The sequence below is a fragment of the Paramisgurnus dabryanus genome, chromosome 3 (genome assembly GCF_030506205.2).
Source record: "Paramisgurnus dabryanus chromosome 3, PD_genome_1.1, whole genome shotgun sequence".
NCBI lineage: Eukaryota > Metazoa > Chordata > Actinopteri > Cypriniformes > Cobitidae > Paramisgurnus > Paramisgurnus dabryanus.
Window position 1 is genome coordinate 38,145,390 of NC_133339.1, and position 17,775 is coordinate 38,163,164.

At 38.7% G+C, this 17,775-nt stretch overlaps 1 protein-coding gene across 2 annotated transcripts in view; it reads left to right on the forward strand.

Annotated features, from left to right (window-relative positions):
- Positions 1 to 5,069: 5,069 nt before the first annotated feature.
- The window catches only part of rhbdf1a (rhomboid 5 homolog 1a (Drosophila)), a 66,285-nt gene continuing 53,579 nt past the window's right edge, over positions 5,070 to 17,775 (forward strand). For both annotated transcript variants that reach the window (XM_065251118.1, XM_065251194.1), the window contains exon 1: positions 5,070 to 5,483. The gene's annotated coding sequence lies outside the window, so the exon portion shown is untranslated. The remainder of the gene's footprint in view (positions 5,484 to 17,775) is intronic.

Here is a 17,775-nt window from a genome sequence, read left to right on the forward strand (position 1 = left end):
GGAAATCCTTTATGGCTCTTCAGACTATGCTTCTGAGCCTTTTATCTGATTGATGATGTTTCAGCAGAGCTTGAGTGCTCTTCCAGCTATACTCCTGTAGTCTGATCCACAGTATGTGCCCCGACCTCGGCCCTCCCTCTGCTTCTTTTAAATTGTATTCATTACAGCTGGCCCATGCTAAAGCAATTAGATCTTCCCTGTGAGCCTCCCACATTACATAACATTTTGATTGATTTTGTTTTCATTTAGCATTAAATGTGGAGAGTTCACTCAAGAATAAAATGACCGTAATTCACTCAAAGCTGTGCTGATATTGATATTAAGTACAGCAGCACACTTGCTAATATTTTTTCACTAGCAGTCTAAGTGTGAATGACAGCTCAGACATTTTGCTAAATATAAGAAATTCATAGATTTTTATTCCTTTAATACTACAGTAGCATTGTCGATCAGGTTGGCATATCCTAAAAAGCATTGATAAGCGTGATCTCCAGCCTGAGGCTTTTAGAAATGGGCAGCATATTTCTTAAGCTCTCTGGCCACACACTTGCCAGTGCATCCCCCTCTTGTGACTGTGAAACCAACTATCCCGCTATAAACATAACCACATCCTGCAATGTAGAAATAGTGCATGATCTGTCACTGGTGGTACAATAGAAGTTGAATGTGTGATATGCATACGTATGTTGCATTAACCTGCTTGTAACATTGAATGGCTGTCCCAAACCCAACTCTTGACTTTCAATGACTTTCAAGGAAAACTCCCATAGTTCCTGTGGTTTCGTTTAGAACCCGAGTCTGGATGAAGAATATCACAGGCATGAGAGGGCCCCTTATCTTGAAAAAGATCTTCAGCAAAGAGAGAAATAAAAACTACAATATCCTGAGAAATCTACTTGGATCTCATTCTTGTCATCACCATTTTAATCCAGGTCTTTCATTAACTAAACCTTTCCATTCATACACTCTCAGAAAAATAAAGGTATAACAAATGTCATTGGAACGGTACCTTTTATAAAGGTCCAAATGTACCATTTTGGTACAGTTATATACCTTTGAGGTACCTGTATGTACCTTTAAGGTCTCATTGTGTGCCTTTGAGGTACCAGTATGCACCTTTTGGGTACAGGGCAGGCCCAACTTTTGTATCACTTCATACTTTTTATAGGCCCTTCTGTGAATATGAAAAAAAAATTTTTTTGTTATTATCCACCTTTTGGGGCCAAATGTAAGATCAAATCTAAGTTAATTTCCAGGAGTTCTTTTCTTTTTTTTCTTCTTTTTTTGACTGTGTGGCTTTAATAATGTATGACTTTCCCCTTCTTTACCATACGCTTATTAGAACTTTAAGTTTGCACAGCGCTCAATCCAGGCAATGGTCACAATAAGATACAAATTTAAAAAATTATTTACTCAAACAACCATTCAGTCAAAGGTTCTAAGAAAAAAACATTTATTTTATACTTAATCTAACTAAACTTTTTTCACCTTTTTTGAAACATAAAGGTTTATTGGATGTTAAAGGTTTATATTTAGAAGTGTACAATGATGCTCCCTGTTAATTTTTCATGTAAATTGGCAATCAGGTCCTGAAGTCATGTGAATAAATGAAAACACTGCCTTTACAGCTACTCTGGAAAGTCCCCAAAAGCAAATACAGAAAGAATCTCAACAATGTCTATGAGAAATTGGAATGCTATGCATGTCAATGCAACGTCTTTGTCTTGGGTTTGAACTCTGCACTTGAGGAGGAACCTGATGTCCAGAATTAAAAACATCTCTGCTCAGGAACACAAGATCAGGTAACTGACATCACAATAGATCATTTTTATCAAGCTACAAATAAATGTGAACATCAATACAAACACTCCTTTACTTTGTCGTCTTGCTCTTTATGTCATTTGTTTGTGTTTAATAAGTATTCACAGCGGTTGTGAGTATTTTAAAGTAACAGGGTTGAGTCTGTGAATTTCATTAATGCTTCTCTGATTAATCATTTACTTGACATTTTACAACAGCAGTGAGGATATGGTGTTGCTTTGTAAATGTTTGTTTCATATTATTGGATTTCTTTTAAATATATAAATTCTCTTTTGAATACATCGTTGATAAGCTGCAATCCATAATGTTTTTAAGTAAAGATTTAGTTATTGAGCAAGTACATAAAAATCAGTGTTCAAAACTGTCACCTTACTTTAAAGGTACAATGTTAGTTTACCTTTGCAACTAATCTTAATTTTAAAACACAAAGAGAAGCTACGGTAGCTGCCACAGGACAAACATGTCATCTGAGACAATGTAGGGAAAAAACACACTCTGTAAAGCAGTTTGTCCGTTTAGGGCTACTGTAGAAACATGAACGGCGACTTCCATGTAAGGAGACCCACGGTGTATGTTTGTAGATAAAAAAATCTCATTTTAAGGTAAAAAAAATACATAAAAGTTTATTATGTAAGGTCTTTATACACCACTGATAATATAGTTATGTATATTATATTGCATTTCAGTCAATATATCTTTCTTAAAGTCCCATATTGCACCTTTAACGGTAAGTTTATAATAATGATAAATAAGTCTTGCTTCGGTACGATTTCAAAGGGAATGTTAATTTGACTCATGTAACTTTAGCATGCTAAAAATATGCATGTAAAGCAGCATGCAATTTTATGTTTCTAAAACAAATGCAGATATACACTCACCTAAAGGATTATAGGAACACCTGTTCCATTTCTCATTAATGCAATTATCTAATCAACCAATCTCATGGCAGTTGCTTCAATGCATTTAGGGGTGTGGTCCTGGTCAAGACAATCTCCTGAACTCCAAACTGAATGTCAGAATGGGAAAGAAAGGTGATAGAAGCAATTTTGAACGTGGAATGGTTGTCAGACAGGCCAGTCTGAGTATTTTAATCTGCTCAGTTATTGGGATTTTCACGCACAACCATTTCTAGGGTTTACAAAGAATGGTGTGAAAAGGGAAAAACATCCAGTGGGCAAAAATGACTTGTTGATGCTAGAGGTCAGAGGAGAATGGGCCGACTGATTCAAGCTGATAGAAGAGCAACTTTGATTGAAATAACCACTCGTTACAACCAAGGTATGCAGCAAAGCATTTGTGAAGCCAAAACGTGCACTACCTTGAGGCGGATGGGCTACAACAGCAGAAAACCCCCTGGGTACCACTCATCTCCACTACAAATAGGAAAAAGAGGCTACAATTTGCACAAGCTCAACAAAATTGGACAGTTGAAGACTGGAAAAATGTTGCCTGGTTTGATGAGTCTCGATTTCTGTTGAGACATTCAGATGGTAGAGTCAGAATTTGCCGTAAACACAATGAGAACGTGGATCCATCATGCCTTGTTACCACTATGCAGACTGCTATACAATTCGCTTCCAACCTGTAGGGGGAGCAAAGAGCAAAAACTCTTAAGTGTTGCTTTAAGGCAGTTCTGAAGGCGAAAGGGGGTCCAACACAGTATTAGTATGGTGTCCCTAATAATCCTTTAGGTGAGTGTAGAAGCAAAAGTTACAGATTGTAGCTTTAATCATTTAAAATAATAATTACATCACTTTGTTTTTGTACATTTTAGACTTTTTGTGGGTTTTTTTTTTCATTTTTGAAATGTACAATTGATACTTACATTACAGTTACAGCTTTGCAATGCTTTTAAGAATTTGTGAAAAATCCTTAGTGAAGTTAGGTGAGTAACAACATAACATACAGTACTATTAAACTGCACAAACAATGTATTAGACTTGTAAATGAGTTTGGATGGATGCCTGGAATAAAACTAAAGCAGTAAATAACAGTCTTGGCTAGGCTATCTTCAGAAAGGGAGAGCATACTGTGCAGTACACACTGTATAGTGCTTACTATTTAAAAATAAATAACATATGAATCCATAGGTAGCATGCAACAACAAACATAAACAATATTCATTGCCTTCCAGTTCACATTTGGGAAATATCGTAATACACTTTTGTTATACAGTAAATCCAATTTTTCTGTCAATTTCTAAAGCTCCTGGATGTCGGATCAAATAATGAGCTTAGTGGGAGATGTTAAAAACCAGCATGGCTGATATTACCGGTTCATTCATCACACTGGAAATGAAAGGCACAGGATTGTGGGATACAGTATGGCCCTGTTCCAAAGATTTTTTTGTCTCGTCCTGATAGCAATAGTGTGTACTATTTGTCAATGTACAATATGTTTAAGGAAGCTGCTGTGCACCCTCAATTCATCCTTTACTGCACATGGTAAAGTAGGGCCATGAGGTCAGTGGGTGTTATTTGGCAGGGTTCTCTGATAGGCACTCCATGGTAGACTACTACCCGGCAGTCCATTATTACTTAGTAGTCACCAAAGTGTGTGTTTATACAAATTCAAGGTGCTGGGGAAATTTTGGTCAGTGCATTGTGTATGCTGAGCACAGTAGGTTATACAGACTAGTATCTGCTAGTATGTTATTCAGATTATAGAAAAAGTAAGAAACTTACCACATTGTTTCGCAAATGTGTCATGTCATGTGGTCTATGAACTTCTTATCATGAGCTCATCTAACTTACACCCCCTAAAGCCTGACAAACACGCCTTATCCAAATGACTTTCTTTGTCATTGTTACCGTTTATGAAAACATATGAAAAAATGTCTGTTTTTCTCATATGAAAAAATATATTAGTATTTAACTTTTAAGGTCTTTTGAACCTTACAGTAAAGTGTACTACAGTATTGACTACAAATAATCAATGCAATAGTCAAAATAACAGAATACTGTAGTATAAAATATTATTTATAATATATTATTATATTATACTAATTATAATATACTACAGTATATTACGATTATAGCGTTACTATAGTTACTAAAGTATTTTTGTGGGATTATATTGCGCCTCTGTAAAACTACTAAATAAAAACAGTCATAAACAGTATCTCACGACTTTATAAGTAGTTTGGGGAAACTCAAAAAGTGTAATGTTAAAAATTTAAAACGGCGCCTGTGTCTTTAAACCATATACTCGACTTCCCTGCTTAGTCACGTCTACGCGCACACACGCGCGCCGAGTCTCCGCGCCTCCCAACGTGTGTGTGCGCGCACCAATCGGCCACGCACTTGACCGACTCTCGGTCGTTACGGGCGGGGCTCGCAGTCTGTGAAACTGAATTACCGGCAGACCAAAACTAAAGTTACCCGAGCTGGTAGCTCTCCGTGTCGTGAGTGCGTGGGAATGTACTGCGCGCTGCGTGGGAAACACACATCGGTCTGCTGTATAATGTCTTAACGTTGGATTTAATCGTCGAAAGCCCAAAGCCTGAGATAGTTGACATCTGCAGCTGTACATTCGCTTGCCCTCCTTAAACGCTGGACGAAATGCAATAAATATATACAGCATCGGTTATCAGCACGGATCTGGAGATATCAGCTATTAACCTTTTCCCGTCGACTGCTAAAGTGCTCGTGACTTGTATAAGGGTATGTACTCTTTCGTAAGGTTTCATTTTTAGTTTTCGTTCCGTGGGTTATTAATGTATGACAATGCTGTGAACATACCGGTGTAATTTACCGCAGAGCTTCGCGAGATTGAAACTATGCACCCATCTGTCATACATATGTATGGTATGTACACGTAATGTACGAAAATATACGGTTTCCTGGTCATTTAATATTTAGTAGCCGTACTATCTTCAGATGATATTATGGTTCTTTAAGGCATACCATACATAGCCGAACTTTAACTTGATCGTAGCGGTTGTTTTTTTATCACGAGACGTTAGTGTCTCGTAGAGGCGCGCGCCGTTCTGTGTTTACGACTGCATACACACACTGCATTTTACACAGTGAAATTAGCTTAATTATTTAATCGTGGTATGGTATATTGCAAACCTATTGCGTTTTACAAGTCTTGTGTGTGTGTATAAATGCAGCTATGCTTGCATATGTATTCAGAGAGCCCAAGTTTGTCTTTAATAATTATGGTTTACATTTATTAGCCTATTTACACCCAAACTGTATTGAGCCGCCTTGAGTAATGCAATACTCGAGTAATAGCAATTCATTTTTCCACTGTTCATTGTAATATTACACCATATTGATGTCCTGCTTTTCAGTCAGTCAGTGAGTTTTCAGGCGGGATTTTTGTTTACGTACTTCCTTATGGTTTAGGAAAGTACACACATATATACAGTATGTACTTGTTTATCTACTTTAATTGCATGATTTTTATTACTTAATGCAGATGGTGAATTGCATGGCCAAAAAATATTATCAGTCACAGTTCACATTTATGGGGCCTTTAAAAACGACATTTTTGTAGGACCTTTCTGTTAAGGTTTTAGCCTTCTTGTTTGTCATTTAGGCGTTTAGTGTGGCTTCAGGCCATGCTTATTTATTTTGAAGAGGCATTAACTGGCCTAAATGAGTACCACTGTGAAACCTAACCTGTGTTTTTACATGCACATATACAAGAGATTTTATTTGGAGTGTGACAGTTTCTATTCTAACCAGTGATATATTGAGTTTGTGCTGAACGTAGTTGTATGAAGCACCCCTGGCCCATCTCCAAGTCCCACTCCAGCTTGTGTTTGTGGTGCTTTCGAAACATTATCCCATTCAGGGGATCATCATTCAAGATGATGTAACACGCCAGATTAAGAAGGGCTTCAATTGACTGTTATCATTAAGCGTCGCAGGTGTGCTCCAACTGGGCTTTAGGTCGACACTGTACAGAGGTACGGTTGGTTTTCAAGTAGGCAGGTGCTGCAGGTGGCTAGAAGAAATGGAGACGGGTTATCATGTGTTAATGAGTCACAAGCCAGTGTGTGTCTGTCTGACTGAATGTCTACTTGTCTAGCTAAGAATGGATCACTTTCATTACAATTATATATTTTCTATCTCCTTCTGCTAGCAGGTATGCTTGCTTTCTAGCAATTGCTGAAACTTCATGACTCTGGATAGTAGTTATTGTTTTATTGCTGCCTTAAGATGAAACACTTCCTAGTTTTTTGCCGTTTTTGAATCACTTCACATTTAAAGTAGCATTCACACTGACTTGTGTCTTAAAGGGACACAAGGCAGCATTTTTATTTTAATAAATCATCTTCGTAAGTCGGTATATGGTTAAATGACTCATTACATGACGAATGAAGACTCTCTCGCCCGCCCCTACCGTCTGTAGGAAGAATACCCCACTTGCAAGTTCGCTGTATCCGACCCGGTGTCCTTCAGTCTCGTATAGTCTTAGATATAGAACGCATTTACTCCCAGACACTAGGGGGAGCTAGTAGAGAAATAATACTCCGACTTGCCTTGTGTGCCTTTAAATTGTTAATTTGCAATAAAAGTTTTCATTTTCAGCAACATGATCGACAGCAGCCATTGGTAAATGAGCAGTGAATGTGAGTACCAGTGGGAGTTCAGACAGGGAGGCGTTTGTGATGTATAAAATGTAATATGTAAGCCTGAGTTCCCATGCAGATTTAACACATGTCATGAAATCGGCACATAAAAAACCAAGTAGACTTTAGAAGTTAATTATGCTCTCAAGGTTTATTATAAAAGAGCTTAGCGTCCCAGAGCAACAACTAGAAAGGTTTGAATGGGAATGGAAATTGAGTGTTGATATTCAAAAAAGGCGCTCTGTGATGCAATTGAGTTCTTCCTGTAACGTGTAAAACCAACTTATTACATTGAAAAGTTGATGCAACAGTATCGCCTGCAGTGAGAGATGTTATCTAACTAGTTTGACAGCTTTTGACACAAAGAGATCTCTTGAAAGTATCTTAAAGTGGGTCAATATAGTTCCTGATAGTTCTATATAAATATTGTTTAAATGCACAATATGTAGGATTTAAGCACTAGAGGTTGCAATTTCAGAACAATAACAAAGATTAAGCTTAATGGCGTTATGAAGGACAGTGGAATGATGGGAGTTGTTGTTGTTTTCATCATCCAAAGCAATCCGGTCAAATGCTTTTTTTTCGAATACCTCTGAATGTGGTCGAAAGTGGATGAGCTCCAAACGTTTCACACCCCATTTTAGGGCTTTGCAAAAATATCGATACAGCTAACTATCATGATAGTTTTTTTCACGATAGTGTATCGATATTTCGATCTCTACTATTGAAATTTTAAAATCCCTCTGTGTGCGTCAAACGACCTCCTCCGCCGCTGCTTTTGTTGTCACTGTCCAGTTGTCTGTCATACAGTATACGGCCTTTCGACCAATGTCTCAGAAGATAGCGGAAGGGAGAAAATGGCAAAAAAAGTAAAAACATCTGCAGCTTTCAAAGCCGACGTGTGGAAGCACTTTGGGTTTAAAAAAAACTAAAAAAAAAATCAGCTCTTTTTTTTTAAATTTTTTATTGAAAAAAGAAAAGTATTGCAACATGCAACGTACTGTATCGTACCGTGATAAATTGCATCATGGGTCGTGATATGTATCATACCGTGAGGCCCTTGCTAATACCCAGCCCTACCCCGTTTACACCTGTATTTAGCATCGTCCACTTGCGTTTTGGTCAATTGGATCACATATTAATACAGGTGTAAACAGCCTCTTAGACAAAAACTTTTTCTATAGTTGCGCTTTGATTGGAATGTGTCATTATATTAACCATTAACTCTTTCACCGCCAGCGTTTTAAAAAAAAGTTGCCAGCCAGCGCCAGCGTTTTTCATGATTTTCACCAAAGTTTAATGCCTTCCAGAAAGTGTTCTTCTTTAAATATATAAACATACAATATACCAAATGAAAGAACAGACCCTCTGCTTTCAAGTGGTTCTTTTGTAATCAGCTTTTGAATATGAGTAGGTTTCTGCAAAAACACCACATTTTGAGCAAAAAGCAGAGATAATTCCATTTTTGTGATGAACTTTTCATAGAGTTCCCATTCAGAGCGATCTTTAAAACAGACACGGACATGCAGCCGCTTGCCATAGGGCAATACTTCCGGGTTTAAAAAGTTGCGGAAGGATACTAGCGGTATTGCGGAAAGACGGAAAATCTCGTCATTGGCGGGGAAAGAGTTAAGACAGGCTGCCACCAATGCTTTAGCAATAAGGTACGAAAGGCTCAAAAGATATATTCCCTGACATGTAAACTTAGGTTAATATATGACCTCTACGAGGACTGCGCAGTGATATACTATTTTTCTAAATTGCTAATTTCTATGAATTCGTACAATCTTTCGTACATTTTAGTACGATCCGCTTTTAGCCCCGGTGATATTCTGTTTAGAGGTGGGGCTTCATTATTGTTTTTTTCCTAATCATATGTTTTTGTATGATTTATATTAGGGAAGCGTCGAAAGGAAAAGTCTTGGTCGAAGCAGAATAAAATGAAACACTCAGCTGAATACTGAACAACCGAAAATCATGTTTTTTATTATTTGCAAATTTTCTTAGACACTGCATAAGTACAGTAATATTTATAGTAGGGCTGGGCAAAAAAAAATTGATTTTTCAATTAAAAGTTGTTGTTTTTTAAGTGGTCGATTAAAAATCGATTCTCAAAGGCCAGGAATCGATTTTTTTACTAATAAAATAACCTGATCCTCTTTGATCAAGAAATGTGACTGTTCTGACTTTTTTCAGCATACATTTTTTATCTTTCATCAAAATTGTATTGTATTTAACATAAATGCATTTGAAAATTAATAGAGATGGGTTCTGTTTTAATGTACCCAAGTGTACCTTAAATAAAGGAGTTTAATATACAGGTTTGTGGCTCCTTATCTCTTATTTTATTAATTACCCACTTGTAAACTTATGTTCACTGTTCTTTTTTATAAATATAGTATACTATTTGTATTAAATCGAAAATCGAACCAAGAATCAAAATCGATTTGATAGTTTGTGAATCGAAATTGAATTGATCTGGAACATCTGAATCGATACCCAGCCCTCATTTATAGAATGCCATTTTTACTATATTTATTTAAAAATATTAACACTTAATTTTTATATTCCAGCAGGCATTGTAGGGCCTTTTTACACCTCACTGGTCACTTCTCTAATTGGATAGCTATCTGATTTGTTCAAACTAACAATTTACATTCGACCAAATAAAAGAATCTTGGAAGAGTGTTCACATGGTTTATGATTAAAAATAGGGATGCACCGATACCACTTTTTTGGAATACAAGTACGAGTACGAGTACTTGCATTTCAGGACTTGCCGATACCGAGAACTTAATAAAAAAACATGATTTAAATTTACAGGTAACAGCTTTAGTCATATAATTTAACAAAACAACAAAGGACTAGTTTTCCAGTTTGTTGTAAACTCTGCCTGTTTGGACAACACAAGAGGCATTAACCCCTTACACGCCGCTCAAACATAGACATTTCTCAGGCCGTGGTATCGATTTCAGGTATCGGGGGACTTTTAACGAGTACGAGCACTTAAGAAAATGTGGTATCGCGGCCGATACCAGTATCGGTATCGGTGCATCCCTAATTAAAAAACACCTTATTTTCCACATACCATACAATTTTGTAGCTCCAGATATACTGCTTTCCGCAAACGCATTGATTTTGTACAAAACTCATCGATTTGAAAAGCGCTGTGTCTCTGATTGGCCAGCTAATCAGTATGTTGCCATCGCTCTTCCTCGTTCCTCTTCTCATCTATAAACATGCATGCTCTCCGTGCATGAGCATTCAGCATACAAGTACCCAGAATCGCCATGTCTTTCTCATATGTTGCATGTTTTTAAGGATGTCTTGATTTTAAATGATATATAAAACTTGTTATGCTGTATGTATGATACGTTATTACATTTGCTGCATTTATGAAGCGTGCGTGCCTCTCATTCTGCGCTGGTTGCCATTTGCCCAAAATTATTATATAATTATATATTATAACTAAGTTATATTATTATTGTATAAAGTCATATGACTTAGCCACCTCATAACATACTTAAGAATTCCTGTAAGGTCAGGCCGGATATACACAGTAGTTAATAAGTGTTTATTTACGATACATTTCCTGTTACTGTAATGTTTATGTTATCATCATGGCTGGAGTATTGTTTTGACCAATCAAGATCCATATTTTTAAGGCACAAATGCTATAATTCATAGTGAGATGCTTGTGGTGAGAGGGAACAAATTGTGGTCTTTCACATATTGATTGCTTGTGTTGTGTGTGCAAGTCGAAATATTCTCTGATAATGTAACGTCAGTGTCTTGTAACTCTCAAGAGAGAGTTGTTTGATTTAGTCAGAACCAACAGATTATACTTCGCTGCATCCACAGCATTTTTGAGAGTGCATGTTGTTACTGTATGTATTACACTGTGAGTACAAATATAATGTATTGCTGCAGGGCTATTTAGCTGAACCACTAGCGCCTATAGATCAGACTAAAATTCATTCTGCCAACAGCCCTGCCCGATGCAAATTGCTGCCATAATTAAATAACTGTATTCAACACCAGTGAGCATAAAAGGTTGTGGAATTTCACATGTGGAGCTGTTTTTAGTTTTTCCATACTGTCTGTCGTTGGAAGGTACGCTACAAAAACAAACTGGGCGGCCAGTCGGTGCAGACTTTTATTAAGTCCAGAAGCTGTGTTGGTGGTATAAAATGATGAAGTGTAAGGCGTGGGTAATTTGGAAGGCTGTAAGAATGTTGTGGGTGTTTGCACAGGAAGGGCTTTGATCACTGCAGACTTGCATTTGTGTAAGTTTTGTAATAAGATTGCTAAACGCTTCGTTAAAAGCCGCTATTGTTAAGGAAACCAGATCCATGTCTTCAGTTGACACGCCCGCTTTAGCCTATTGATTTAGACTGTTGGTTTAGATGGACTTAGATGTTTGCTAAAAGTATCCCCACTTGCAAAATAATCTCTTTGCTTTTGAGGCCTATAGAAAACATCTGGCAGAATACAGTTAGGCCCAAGGATAGATGGGTCTTATGGACCACTGGGACATTTCTGGTGGGTTGGTTTGACTTGTGGGCCAGTTAAAGAGGACAAAGTAAATATACAAACTTGAATTTGGATAGAGAGCTAAAGTTTAGAAAATTCGGCCCATTTAGGTCAAAGTTCCCACAACCTCGCTGATTGAAAATAAATTGCGTTTTATTGGACAACTTTTTAGTAATTGCCTGTGCTGTATATAATACAGCGGACAATAGTCTTGAGCTGTTTTTTAAACCCAGTTCATTCCTGGTTAGGCCTGTGTGCTAATATTATTACAGCGAGGTTGAAGAATCTCTTTTAAATAGGTCGTCCGGATCCTCCATCTCTATCTTTAGCATACAGTGAGTGTGGCATCAGTGGGATGAGGCTGTTTGTCTGTCCTCAGCAGAAACTTGAAGTCACATGAAGTCTAGGGTGAAAATCAAACCAGTCTAGATTCTAAACTAGCAGACAGTGGCTGTGCTTTGTGCTGCTGGGTGACTTCAGTGGCCTTTTGGGAGTAGGTGGATCCATGATGATGAGAAATTATAACTGTCAAGAAGATTTTTGTAAGGTTAGTGTGAATATATTGCACAATCAATAAAAGTTTCCAGGTTTTGTGGAATTTATGGTGGTTTCCCGACTCAAAACAATATATAACTCATGATGTCACTATCATGCGAGTTGCAGATGTGTTTCTTTGGCTCAGTTTTAGCAGCGCAAAAGGTCGTGGGTTCATTCCCAGAGAACACAAACAATGATAACATTTATGTTTTGTAATGCATTGTAAGTCACTAAGCGTTTTGCAAATGCATAAATGTTATATTAAGCATTGAGGGCAACTTTCCTGATGCCACATAGGGAAGCAACCAGCCAAAACTTTTTTTCCATTAGTCATTCCCTGGCATTGTAGTCTGCTTGCCAAATGATGTAAAGTTCTTTAAATGTGCAGTTGGTGGATCATGCAATATTTGAAATGCACACCCATGGAGTGTAAGGCCCCATTTACATTGAATGACTGAAGTGCCTCCGATTTATTTATTTTTTTTGTCTCATGTGGCACAGTTTGGATATGACCCACGAACGTGTTGCGCAAGCTTATTTAATCAGTTGACTTGAAATGAGCATGTTCACTAACAACACAAGTAGCTACTCCCACAGACTGCGCTTTAGTTTAAACGTGACCCCGGATTTCCACCAACTGTGGAGCGGCTGCAGATCGGCTCCGCTGGGTTACGACTCGTCGTCGGCCAGTACCATAGACAGTAAAAGAAATGGACACAGCGACCCCATTGGATTCAACGGATACAAGTGAAGTCAATTAGAAGCACGCACTTCCTGGGGGTCGAGCGTACTGCGCAGACTCAAACTGAGCTTAATGACATAGATGTCACGTGAGCAACCTGTCTGACAATTGTAAGTCTTCTAATAGCCGTGCCACGCGAAATCTGAATCACCCACAGAATCTTGCAGAGACGGCGAGGGTGAACAGGAGCAAATTTTGGCAAGTATTTAGATTAATAATCTCCCTTGACTTTATGCCTTCACGTCCACCCGATTGCCTCATAGACAGCAAAAGATTGCCTACGAGCTTCTCTTCATGTCGATACGGTAATTTCTCTACTGTGCGACAGAGAGTCGCAGGTTATGACGCAATCGTTAGCACATTATTACAAAAATTGCTTCTACTGGGTCATAACGTAAGATACATGGTAATGGAGCCTTTTATACATTTTCGTGTAGATTTAGAAATAATTAATGGACAAATGGAGTCTTTAAACGCCTCAGATGTAAAGTTATTCACTGTCAAAGTGACGCCAAAATGAATGGGAGTCAATGGGATGCTAACAGCAGGTGGGGGTTCGCTAAGCAATGAAAAATGAAACCTGCCCCCCTGGCCAATACCCACCAGTTCTGTATTTGTTGCAGAGCTGCTGCGTGCTGAAGTGACGAGGACCCATGAGGTCTCACAAATTCACGTGATGATCACGCGATATCTAGTTCTGTCTCCGCCCATTATGACGTAAAATTATGACATTTCTACAAACCAGCCCAGATCACAACATGAGATTTCGCGAATTCAGGTATGATCAAGCGATATAGTCATGGCTCCGCCCTGCAGAGCTGTTCGGCATCCGGCAAAAATAGAAGCTCTGCGTGTTTGTTCCGGAGAGCTGCAGATGGCCGCAGTTAGTGGAAATACACACATTGACTTGAATGGAAACCGATTGACTCCGCCGCCGTTCCGCAGTCGGTGGAAATCCGGGGTCAGTTCTCCGCCTCGCGTAATTTCTCCCGCTTGTGTTTTAAAAAAAATCGCAAGTGGACAAAAGAGACGGATTAAAAACACCAAATGTAAACGGGAATGTGTCTCTCTCATCCACTTATAATACAATCAAACAAAGCGTGTCTTAATACCAGGTGTAAACATGTTGTGAAGACACCGTGTGGCTGTCGCAACCTGAACTGAGAGACTGGCTGTTTCTCAATATGCGTTCTTCAGCGATCTTGCGTCCTTGTGTCCTCACTCTACGTCATCATTAACAGTCGAAGTTCATTTCCAATTCTCAAGAACGCAAGTACAGAGGACGCGTGAAAATACCCGGATGAGTTCTTGATATCGAGGATGCTTCGAATGCAGACTTGCGCGTTGAAATCTGGGGAGGTCACGTGACCAGCAGGAAGATCGCACACATCTCAATTCTCACAAGTGCGATCTGTGTTCTCGCAATCTTCTGAGTTTGTTCTTCCAAGGTCGCCTTGCAAGACCAGTCTCCACGAGAACGCAAGTCCGTTCTTTGCATTCGTAGAATTGAGAAACAGCCATTGACTGAACTGAAGGGGGGTTGGTTGGTGTCACTACAGTGAGTGACCTGGGTCGCCATTAGCAACCAATAGAGTGCGCTCTGCTGGACAAACAAATACTTACATCTTTCAAAAGCATTTAATGTTTTCTGTAAAAAAACATTCATATCTGCGGCTTATATGTCGATACAGATATATCTGCGACAGGCTCATATCGGCCGATAAAATCGGCAAAACGATAAATCGGTCGGGCTCTAGTAAACATTGTATAATCATTTTCTCTTTATCTGTGCATATTGCAATGTTTTACTTCCTCGGTTGTTTAAGCTGTTCTGGGTCAGTATGCCTACCTCTCATTGTTTTGCCAAGTGTTTAGTGTAAATGTTGATATTGGCTACAAGTCGCTTTTAAAAGATGATGTAAGCGGGTCAACAACAAAAAAAGCGGATACAGGCAACAAATTAGCATTGGTCATTAAGATTTTGCAGTGTAAATCCAGCCTAAGAGGCTTTTCCTTTCAGGAAACAAAAACAGGAGAAAGGGGAACCGAGTTGTCATGTCTAGGTAAGAATTAGGATCCACAATAAAAATAAATCAGTGATTGAGGTGTTTAAATCGCTGCTTTGGAATGCAGCCCAGATTCGCACACGCATGCCATGCACAACTGCAGACTCATCACAGCACCTTACACTTTCATTTACAGTGCTGCTGACAAATGCACTTTCAGTCTGTTCACAGCTTTTCTGTCCACAGCCGCACACTGGTGTATAGTGCAAATCTTGATACTCCACATAAGCAATGATGCCCGCCCATAAGTTATGACATATGTCGTGAAATCATACTGCTGATGGAGATGGTGGACTGTTTTAGTAGCACTCCCTTAAATACTTTTCCATTTATTTTGCTAGTGCTAAAAATATTTTTAGTTTCTTTGAAGAATTCTGTCATAAAGCGTAAATCTGATGGGAAGCAGGTTTTGTGCTGAACTTTATGTACTATGTAAACAATAATAAAAAAAATTGACTAAAAATCGTTGGCTAGCCACTCTTCTGCCATATCAGTCTGTGCACAACATCATAAATCAATAGTTATCAATATTTAAGTGCGTGATAAATTCATTTAGGATCCACTTTTATGCAATGCATCTGCATACTGTTTGTATAGATTTGATGCAACTGTTATGTGAAATATTGATTCATAACAATTCATGAGGCCTGATTAGTTATCGATTAAATGTTGGCATTCACCTGGCCTGCTCTTATCTATGCGAGGTTTAAAGGAAGGAAACCAAGCCTGACTGAATGGAGCTGCTGTTGTTAATACCTCACCCACCCTTTCTCCCTGCTGTTTTCTTCTCCGTTGCGTCTCCTCCATTCCCCCACCCTGACTGTGTGTTGTCGACACATTCAAGGTCATCTCTCCAGCCTAAGTGCACACAAAGCCGCAGAAATTTGACAGACATCGTAGTAAACCACTCGCCTAGATCCCTAAGAACAACATTTATACGGTTGACTGAAAATGAACAACCCGGCCAAGCTACCATCAGAACCGTATGACTATAAAAGAGATGACAGGCTTTATTAATGTGGCCCGTTTGGCTCCTGTAGCATTCAAGAAATTGTTATGGTCTGATGCTTGAGAAAATCACCCAATTACTGAAGTCATGAATGGAAATCTGGTCTTTTATTGCTGCTTTTTCTTAACAAGACAACAGGTTTTCACTTGGTATTAACATGCGTTTTTGTCGATCGGATCACAAGTGGATGACGTTAATGCCAGGTGTAAACGGTGTTCAAAACGTTTTGAACGCGTCCACTTTCGACCACTTTCAACCACATCCAGAGGTAGTCGAAACCACTTTCGATCGGATCGCTTTGGAGCTGCGGAACGCAATGTGGTTGAATGCGTTCGAACAGCCACACGCGACCGCCTTCTCTCCTCCCATTTATCTAATCTGAGGTATTAAACAAAAAATTTTCGTCTTTTTTTACTTCTGGCGTGAACATACGGTGAACAGCGCTATTTTTAGCCTTTCATTGATAAAACTACTGTGGGTGTTCTCCGTAGTTTCGGTTTGAAAGCGTGAAAGTTGCGCGATCCTATTTCATCAATTGCGCTGAAAATTCAGAGAAAGCTCTAACACACACACGTACAAAACTCTGTGCAGCATGTTTACTTGCAAAACAAGCAGTGGACTAGTTAGTGGATTAGTTTGCATCCATATAAACTCATAATTATTGAATGACAGCAGAGAGACTCGCCCACCGTCTCACGGACCGTCCCCTCACAGTATCAGGACAGAAGTGGTCGAAAGTGGACAAAAGAGACGGATTTAAATACCAGGTGTAAACGTTATGTGTCTCTCTCGTCCACTTGTGATCCGATCGATGAAAACACATCTTAATACCAAGTGTAAACAGCCCCTATGAAAAGTATTGCAGATTTGAAATGGTTAAAATTTTTTGAATCACCCACATATGGTAATTTAATTGCAAACTTTTTTGATATTTTCAAAGATATCTTTTCTGCAGAAACTTGAGGTGAGCAGGAATAAAAAAAAGAAAACAGTTGACGCTTTTCATTTCAAAGCCTTTTAACAGAGACATTGTGGTTTTGTGGGTTAGAAATCGTGCAGGTGGTATCAAAAGCAAGCTGCTGTCTTACATCCTTACACAAAGCAAACTTCTTAGATTCTCACTGTGGTAAAATTTTGACCGATAGTGAAACTGTGCATAAACCCAGATGCATATCCCCCAGGTAAGACCACTTGTCTAAACCACAAGCTCACTGTTTGCTTCCCCCATTGTTTTCATGATGATCAGCTGCACCTGCGCAGCTGGTATGCGCTTATTGCCATGCATATGTGCATTTGCACTGCACACATAAAAGGGAGGAATCGGGTTTCCGATAAGATTATTTCCTTTCTCATTATCTTTGCCATCAGAAGCTGCATGGGATAATAGAAGATCAGATGTTGAAACAAGATGAGTAGCTGGATGTCCCCACTAATAGCTGATTTCTTTAGGTTTTTTTATGTACAATAGAGATGTGTACTTAAT